Source organism: Oreochromis aureus, linkage group 3, assembly GCF_013358895.1.
Source record: "Oreochromis aureus strain Israel breed Guangdong linkage group 3, ZZ_aureus, whole genome shotgun sequence".
NCBI lineage: Eukaryota > Metazoa > Chordata > Actinopteri > Cichliformes > Cichlidae > Oreochromis > Oreochromis aureus.
In genome coordinates, this window is record NC_052944.1 from 108,483,251 (window position 1) to 108,492,003 (window position 8,753).

Genomic DNA, 8,753 nt, shown 5'->3' on the forward strand with positions numbered 1-8,753 from the left:
CACCTGGGGAAAACGGCTGAACACAATCAACTTACAAGATGGGCCAGACACCCCACACACCTGAAACGCCTCCCACAGGACACTCAGAGGGAACCGGTCGAATGCCTTCTCCAAGTCCACAAAGTACATGTAGACTAGTTGGGCAAACTCCCAAGCACCCTCATGTATCCTAGAGAGGATAAAGAGACTTTAGAAACTCAGGACGAACCTCATCCACCCGATGGGCCCTGCCACCAAAGAGCCGGCATGTATGTAGCCGCTGTCCACGCCGACGTCCACTCTTAAGAGGCTGGCATCAGCAGGGAAAAAGAGCCCTCGTAAACGGAAACAGATGGTAAAAGGCCATAAAAAGAAAAGCCATAGCGACCCTGCTGTAAAGCTACTGGCCGCCTACTAAGGCCCACACTTCCTGCAATACATAATGAGTGTTTACTATAAAAGAACAATAAAAGGCAGAGATCATAACAAAGCTGAGTTACGTACCAAATCAATGGCGTCACACGAGTCATTAACAGAGTGGCTCATAGGAGGCTTTTACAGCTATAACCTATAAACTACATTGGCTTAGCACTGAGTGAAATAATGTACGCACTGCACCGAATAAACACATACCAGCCACGATGGAGGTTTCAGGAAGGTAAGCCGCAGGTGATCTCTGCAACACCAGGGGAATTCAGGTGACCAAAAGGAGATGAGAGGTACGCGATCCGGGGATGCTCAGATGGCCACTATTTCTACTAGCGCCCCCTAATGTGCCTGACTAAAAGTGGGATGATTTAATATTCATCCTGCCACACAAAGTTTTGCCAGGGGCCAGGTAGGGCATTAACAGGGAAAAGGGAGCACAAAGAAATACTTGTCTTTCTTATTCTCATTTAAAATGTCTGGCTTTTATTAAATAATTATCTGAATCTTACACCCAAAGTTTTAATCTGATGTAAAACTGTCTTCAGAACATTGCACAGGCCTTATTGACAGTATTTGGCCGTCTGAATGCTGGACACTCAGAGATCTGTGTCTCTGAGTGGGAGATGAGAGATTGCATTAACATGTGTATCCCTGTATTAACAATTGGCCCAGTTTATTTTTCTTATCACTATTTTGAGGAGACCATAAATAGCATTTGCATTTTCTGTTGTACAGTTCATTTGCTGTTATGGAGTTCTTATTATGGATAAAGTGTCTTTTTTTTGTTTCAAAGTAGCTGATAACTATTTGCTGATAGCTGCAAACATCTGCGAACAAATATAATTGTATAAAGTTGTGCTATACAGTGTGTAACTGTTAATATAGAGCGTTATTAAATTTATTGCTAATGTAATCATATGGCACACTGACTTCTGAGGAAATTTTAGATGGCACTCATCATCAGAAAGGTTGCCTACCTCTATCTCAGAGGCAGTCTTAAAGTTTTTTTCCATAGCCTCTCCAAACTCCCCCACACCTTCAGCCACTGCCTGAACCATGTACCACTTGGCCTGTCGGTGCCTATCAGCCAAGCTGGAGGAGTACTCCAGTGTCCACCATTTGATTTGGGGGTTACCAAAACGACAGGCATCAATGACCTTGTGGCTGGGTCTCAGCAAAGCAGCTTCAGCGATGGAGGTGCTGAACATGGTTCATTCAAACTCAATGTCCCCCATCTCCCTCAGAATGCTGTTGAAGCTCTGCCGGATCTCATAGACCGGGGTCTCTGCCAGCCATTCCAAGAGCACACTCACTATGTTTAGGTGTGGTTTGTGGTTATTTTTCAGTTTGCACAGAAGTCCCTCATTCACACCCCTCCAGGTCTCACTGTTGTTGGAGTGTTGGGGCCTCCTCCCGGTGGAACATGCCCAGAACACCTCACCCAGGAGGCATACTTGTCAGATGCACGAACCACCTCAACTGGGTCCTTTCGATGTGGAGGAGCAGTGGCTCTACTCTGAGCACTTCCCAGATGGCCGAACTTTTCACCCTATGTAATGATGACATTTAAATGAGGTGGTTTTTTTAAAACACATATCTCTTTAGAAAAATAATTTCACATGTAACAATTTGTGTATGTGTGTTTTCTATTCATTCACATAATTGTCAGTTCATGTATTTATTTTTCTCGGTCTTTTCTTTTCCCTTTTTTTTTTGTAGATGGTGTTTTTAGTACTATATGTGGTAGTCTAATTTGTGTGTATGAGGTCTACATTGACCTTCTGTGTTGTTATAATGGTTATAATGGCTGCACAGCCATTAAGGATTAAATCAGCTTCTAAATAATTTTATGTTTTTTCTCCCTCTGTGTGCTTCTTACTGTCTTTGAGGCTCGGACCAGCACTCCACACATTACATCAAACTCTTACAAGTCTAGAAAAGGATCTGTTGGACAGAAAGACATCAACTGAGTGGAAAGTATTTTGGTTACAATACAATTACCACAATATATTAGTAACTGTCACCCACATAGCAGACAGGTCTAGCCCAGATCTGGCAACAAGCCAGCACTGCTGGCTGACTTCTGGCATGATAAGATGTATGTCATCCAGATATATGCCAGGGCTGGCATAGATGGCACTGTCTATGTGATGGCATGCCACATCTGGCTTGATTATGGTTTGGTTATGTGGCCCAGGCTCATAGAAAACAGGCCTGGCTGGGATTCGGCATCAAGCTGGCACTTCTGACTGACTGGTGTCATGGCAGAGTGTATGTCAACCAGATGTGTGCCAGGTCTAACAATGATGCCACTGTTTATGTTCCTATTTCCCTATTTTAGTTAATGCCTGTTACGTCCCTCTGCAGCCTGTGTTCAGCTGGTGCTTTTTATCCACACCTAGTCAGGTGTGGATAAAAAGCATACTTGAGGCAAGCTTCCCAGAGAAGCTCACGTGTCTTTGCCTTGGTGGCACCAGCCATTTTAGCCAACCTGCTATGCCATTTTAGGATTAAAACCTCTTCTAACCTACAATCTGGTATTCGTCTGCTTTTTTTTATGTTGCGGCTTTTGAGCCGGGTCGTAACAATGCCATGTTGCAATACTATACTGATATGGTAGCCAACGTTTCAAATGCAGGTTTGAGAGTGTACACTTTATCCAAACCATAGTGATGGTTTACTCATCTTTGCCAGTGGGTGGCTGTAGCTCAGGTGGTAGAGCAGGTCACCTACTGATCGGAAGGCTAGTGGTTCAATCCCTGGCTCCTTCAGTCTGCATGTCAAGAGTGTGAATGTAGTTAGGAAGCACTCAGTTTGGAGAAAGTGTGGTTGGGTGAATATGACATGTTGTATAGAGCACTTATAGAGAGAGTAGAGAAGCACTCTAAAAGAACTAATTATTATTCACTGTCTGAATGGAGTTTCGTCATGTTACTTTTGCACTATTATGTTCCACCACATAATGTTATTACATGGCTTGATTACGGTACACATTAGGCTGAAATCTGGGCCACCACAGGGCCAGCAGTGCATCTGCAACTATCCTTGTGCAGGCTCATGTGTGGGCCACCTCTGGCAAACAAGATCTGAGCCACCAAAGAGCTGTCATTCTTTACGGTATGTGGGCCATGTGTAAGCACATTGTGTGGGCCAGATCGGGGCCACACCAATTTTGCTATGTGGGCAGTGACATCTATATTAATCAGGGTGAACTTTAATCATAGTTTTGACTAACCTGTTTTACTTGCTGTTTCCTTTGTGCTTTGGTTTCCTGTCTTCTATTATTAGACTTGAGATGTGACTGCTCTGTGCTGTTGCTGATGACTCCAGTTAATCCTACAAGACATGCTGTGTAAGTAAATACAAACAACAGTTTGGTCTCCATTTCCTGAAAGATCATATCCCACAGACTTAGTTTAGAGGGTCCACACTGTCTGCACTGTATATAGTGAAGTCTGCAAGTTTTTGAAAGGTAAAATTAGTTTTGTGCCCAAATTATTCTGCAGATCATCAGAATAAGTAATTGGCCTTTTTTTCCAGAGCCCTTTTTATAAGTGTGCTTTCTTGACATTATTGTGTGTTGGGTGGTGGTCAGAGCTATCCAGACTGATAAGTGGGACATTGGATGTCACCTCTCTGGTGGGGAGGGAGCCTGAGAGTCTAAATTGAGGTCTGTTCTGTAGAAAATGCTGAACAAATTTTTTAAGAAAGCAAATAAGTTGTTGTTCTAAAAAATCTGATTGTTTGTTTCCAGGACACCAGGAGAGATGAGTCCTCCGTCACAGATGGTTGGTCAGTGACCTGCAGGTCGAAGGTCATTGCATCTCCAGCCCACATCCACTGCCACTGTACTGAAGGGAAGTTAAAGACTTTCTTCTGCACCTACATTTGGATCACCTCGATCCATGACAGTCATTCAGGCAGTGATGCCTGGACTGGAAACAAGCATCCTTAAAATATTACAACATTCCAGCTCCTGTGTTTGAATGTAAAACAAATGTGTTGTTTTAATTAGAGACTGCACTTGTGACAGAACAGTAAATACATTTGATTTTGATTATAGAAGTAATGTAACTGCAAAACAAAGTTGTGGAAAGCCTAAACTTAGTTTCACAATAATTAAATCTGAGAATTTGTTTCATTGTAAGATTATAACAATGATGGAAACAATTGTTTGTTTAGCAGAACAGTGTCCAGTATGTTGGATGATATACTTTTTTATATTTCAAAACAAAGGTTGGGCTGATTTTAATACTATTAAAAGAAGTGTTGTTAATTATTCTTTTTTAAAATCATACTTGCAATGTACACATACACAGATGTGGGTGTGTCCTCATCTCCCAGAGGAGTCCAAATCGTCATCAAACAGCCCTACAGACACAAAAACATGTGAAAATATAAACAACCAGACTATCAGCAGTGATTTAACTACTTTAAGACCTCTGTGAAAATCATTTACAGTATATATCACAGAATTTAAGGCCTTTATAATCACAGAGCATACAGAGAAAAGTACTAAACTGAATCAATTTCAGCTTTGTTTCTCATGATGTATATTGTATTAATAATTAAATTTCATTATCTGTATCTTTACCACACATTTGCCACACAGGTGTAGATACTGTAGGTTCAGTGAATGCTTACATTGCACTGATTAGAATATACTGGACATCCAAAGCTAAGATTCAGCGCACTGTGTTAGAGGCTGGGATTTGATGAATTCATCATATATACAACCTTTGATCATCATTTATGTCCAGTTGAGAATGAATCTGTGCACTCACATATTAAATGAACTGAAATCAGTAGTGTGATCTCCAGTCTTGATATAAGGAATGAGAGAACTGACAACTGTTATTTTAATCAGCCTGTCTCAGTTGTTTTAACTCTAAGTATCACAAAGTAATGTGGTAACATCTGGACTGACGAGCTTACTGTCAGCATTGTAATCGCTAGTTTAAAGGCTGTAGGTTGCAGCCATTGCTCTAACACCGTATAAATGTAACAGGCCTCAGTGCTGGTTCTAACAGTCTGAGCTGCTTCCAGCTTTATTTGTGAAGAGCACAGCAGCTTACAAAACACGTAGCGAGCTCATACAGCTGCAACGTAAAATTGTCATGAACTAAGATGACCTTAAAATAACGGGGCTACGTTTGGTGATGCTAGCGTTAGCCATGTTAGCACGTTAGCACGTTACTTTCAACAGGTGGTCAGACTGCGAAAACAGGCACTCAGTCAGAGTTTGGGCTCTCCGTTTCGCTGCAGGCTCCCTTCATTCTTCACATATCCGTGTCGAGCCGAGTGTAAATCCCGAGGCTGAACGGCTTTTGTACAAGCACACACGCTTCTTAGCAGGGCGAAGCTATGAGCTAGAAAAATCCAGTCAGACAGCCTGTGTCTGTCCAACCAATCAGGGAGCTCCTTACATCCCACGGTGTGGCTAATTTGAATAGCCGCAAGGAAGTTGTTAATCGAAGAGCTAATGGGCCGTTTATCAATGCCCAAGTACGCGAGTACGTACTCGCGTTCTCGGTGAGTACGTACCTGCCGAACGCGAGCACGGACTCGTCGGCCGTTCTCAATTCTCGAAATGCACGCGAGCACGGACTCGTGATTTGTACAGTCGGAACACCTGCGTGCGTGATGATGTCACAGGTCGGAGTTTTTACTGCCGTCCCCTCCTAATTTAACTGTGAGTAACATGTTATGAAGCTTAACTTTAATCACAGCCAAACCGATTTACTCAGGAACAAATAAAACACTGAAATAAACCAAACATTAACATTTAGAAGTGATCTAAGTGACTTATATATCATTTTAACCTCAGTAGTGAAACCTCTATTAATAAAATAGTGTACATGTACATACGTGTACATACCTTAATAAAAACAAGCAGGTGAGATGTTAGAACGCTTTTATTTCTATTCTAGTGGACACTCAATACTATAAACAGCTGCTGGGGTTTCTTTAACCTGAGTAGTGAGAAGACCGCGAGCGGGCGGGGAGGGGAGGGGGGGGGACGATGTGCCGGGAGTCCGCTGTTGAGTTTTGGACGAAATGCATTCTGGGATATATAGCTGTCCCAAGTCCACACCGATGCATGCTCGATAAAAGCGGGCGGGCGAGAACACATCCGGGACTTTTCGCGTTCTCGGCGTGATGCGTGCCCAATTGGAACAGTACTTGGTCTCCGACTGATGACGTATCACGAGTACACGAGAACGCAAGTACGCACAAGTACGCATATTGATAAACGCCCAATGGACTACTTGCACTAGGGCATGTGACGTATTTCCGTTTCCAAATACTACCGCTTCGACGTTTCCGGTATGTTTGTTTATCTATCGGTAGCTACGCTAATGTCACTTCAGAATGAGTATAAAAAGGAAAGTACTTAAAACAAAACATTTTCAAAAACAGGAGAAGAAATACTCCGAGCATTGCTGTGTCCCACTTTGTTCGGCTTCAGCCAAATTTAACGGCATACTAAGTTTTCATGCCTTTCCGACCCATTCCGACTTGAGAAGACAATGGCTGGTAAATATACGCCGGGATCATTTCACGATTACCTCTCACACCAGGGTCTGCAGCAAACACTTTGCCAGTGATCAACTCATAGAGCCAACAACCCTTGATGGTCGAAGGCGGCTTATTAAAGGTGCTGTACCAACACTTTTTGAGTGGAATGGCTATAAAGTTGAACCACCGCGGCGTAGTGTTTGGGAGAGAACGGAGCGACGCCCTGAACTATTTCCTCCTGACGATCAAGAAGAGCACAGTCTTACAAGAGATCATGACTACTGCTCAGTCCCTGAGCCGTATGCATTGGACATATCTGCATCAGCTGCAGAAGACCTGTCCAAAGACGTGGAGACTCTGAGGAAGGAAATGCAGGAGTTACGTGTCCAGCGAGAATTTGGGTTACAGCGCTTTGCTGGCTCCGACACTGACATCCGATTCTACACCAGGTATACCTGAGCTCTATTCAAGCTGTTTAAAATATACCAAGGTTAAATTTCAAGTGTTTCCGGTCTTAATGAAAACAAAATAGATATTTACTTTTTCTCTGCTGATTGTATGTTTCATGTAGATGCTTTAGTATTTAAACGATATCCTAATGCTACAGGTAAAATACGACACCAAATAGACTCTTAATCAGACTATGTTATGTAGCATACCATTAGCATATTTGTCACAGTTTACATTATTTTTATGTCAGTGTGTAATGTTAATTAATGATTGACACGATGTATGTCTCTCTCATGAATAGATTTCCAAGCTATGATAACGTAAATCACTAAATCGTTTTAAAATCATAAGTGACATTGTGCTTTTGGAACATCCAAAATACCATTTGTCATTTTCTTCCCTCAGTTGTGTTATTGTCTAAATGTCAGTATGCTAAACATGGAGTGTTAAATACTTACCATGTAAATAAGTTCTACACAAATTCAATGTTTTAATGTGTGTTTTTTAAAAAATGAAACTGATGCCATTGCTTAAATAACAGTTTATTGATTTCACATAAAAGTAACATGTAACAACAAGTAACAACAAAATAATTCATGAAATACTTTGCAAATAAAACATCAGTTATTTTGTTCCAGCCAGCCTGAAGGATCTGTTTTCCTTTTTGCTATGTTTACACTGTTCATTTTTCCAAACACAGGTATCTTGGCATATATATGTAAAAAAAAGAAGTAGTCAGCCTTTTCTCTGATTGCATTGTGCACATCTGTATCCATGTATATTCTTTGCACTAGGTAGTCCTCTTGTGCCCACACAACAAAGTCAGACAACTGCATCCCACTGATGAGCAGTTGTCCTTGCACTTGCCAGTAATATGCGTGGCTCTTTTTTAGTTTAGGGGTACCACATTCCATCTGCACATATTTGCAGTCAATAAAGTTTTGTACATTGGGACATTTGAATTCGACGAGGCCAAACTGGGGGTATTCATTGGGGTCAAAAACAACACCATCAGGAGATGCAGCAAGCCAGGGGGAAATGGGGTGAATGACCAGACCACAGGGTGAGTAGTTAACATTCATTAGCCTACTATACTCTGCTGCTATTGCAGGCTCCATCTCAGTTCCTCTCCTCATGTCTGCTGTCTGCCTTGTTCCCTTCGATATACGCTCTGCTAGTGACTCTGCCGAGCTCTGGCCTCTGACGTGACACACCTCCCGAAACCTAGAGGCAGTCACTCTGGGCCTGCGGAGGTGATGCCACTCAGACAAAGAGCTTTGCTCACGTGTAGCTTCCTCTATATTGTGAGCCATTTCCACAGTTACAGACAAGCTTTTCAGATGCAGAAGCTCTTCTTCTGAACACACAAACACACA

General features: G+C 42.2%; 1 long non-coding RNA gene across 1 annotated transcript; it reads right to left on the bottom strand.

The window, feature by feature from the left end:
• Nucleotides 1-1,822: 1,822 nt before the first annotated feature.
• LOC120438820 lies at nt 1,823-3,777 on the bottom strand. The gene is made up of 3 exons (XR_005612181.1): nt 3,644-3,777; nt 2,288-2,352; nt 1,823-1,957 (listed from the first exon to the last, which is right to left on the bottom strand). It is a non-coding gene; the product is annotated as an uncharacterized LOC120438820 (long non-coding RNA).
• Nucleotides 3,778-8,753: the final 4,976 nt, after the last annotated feature.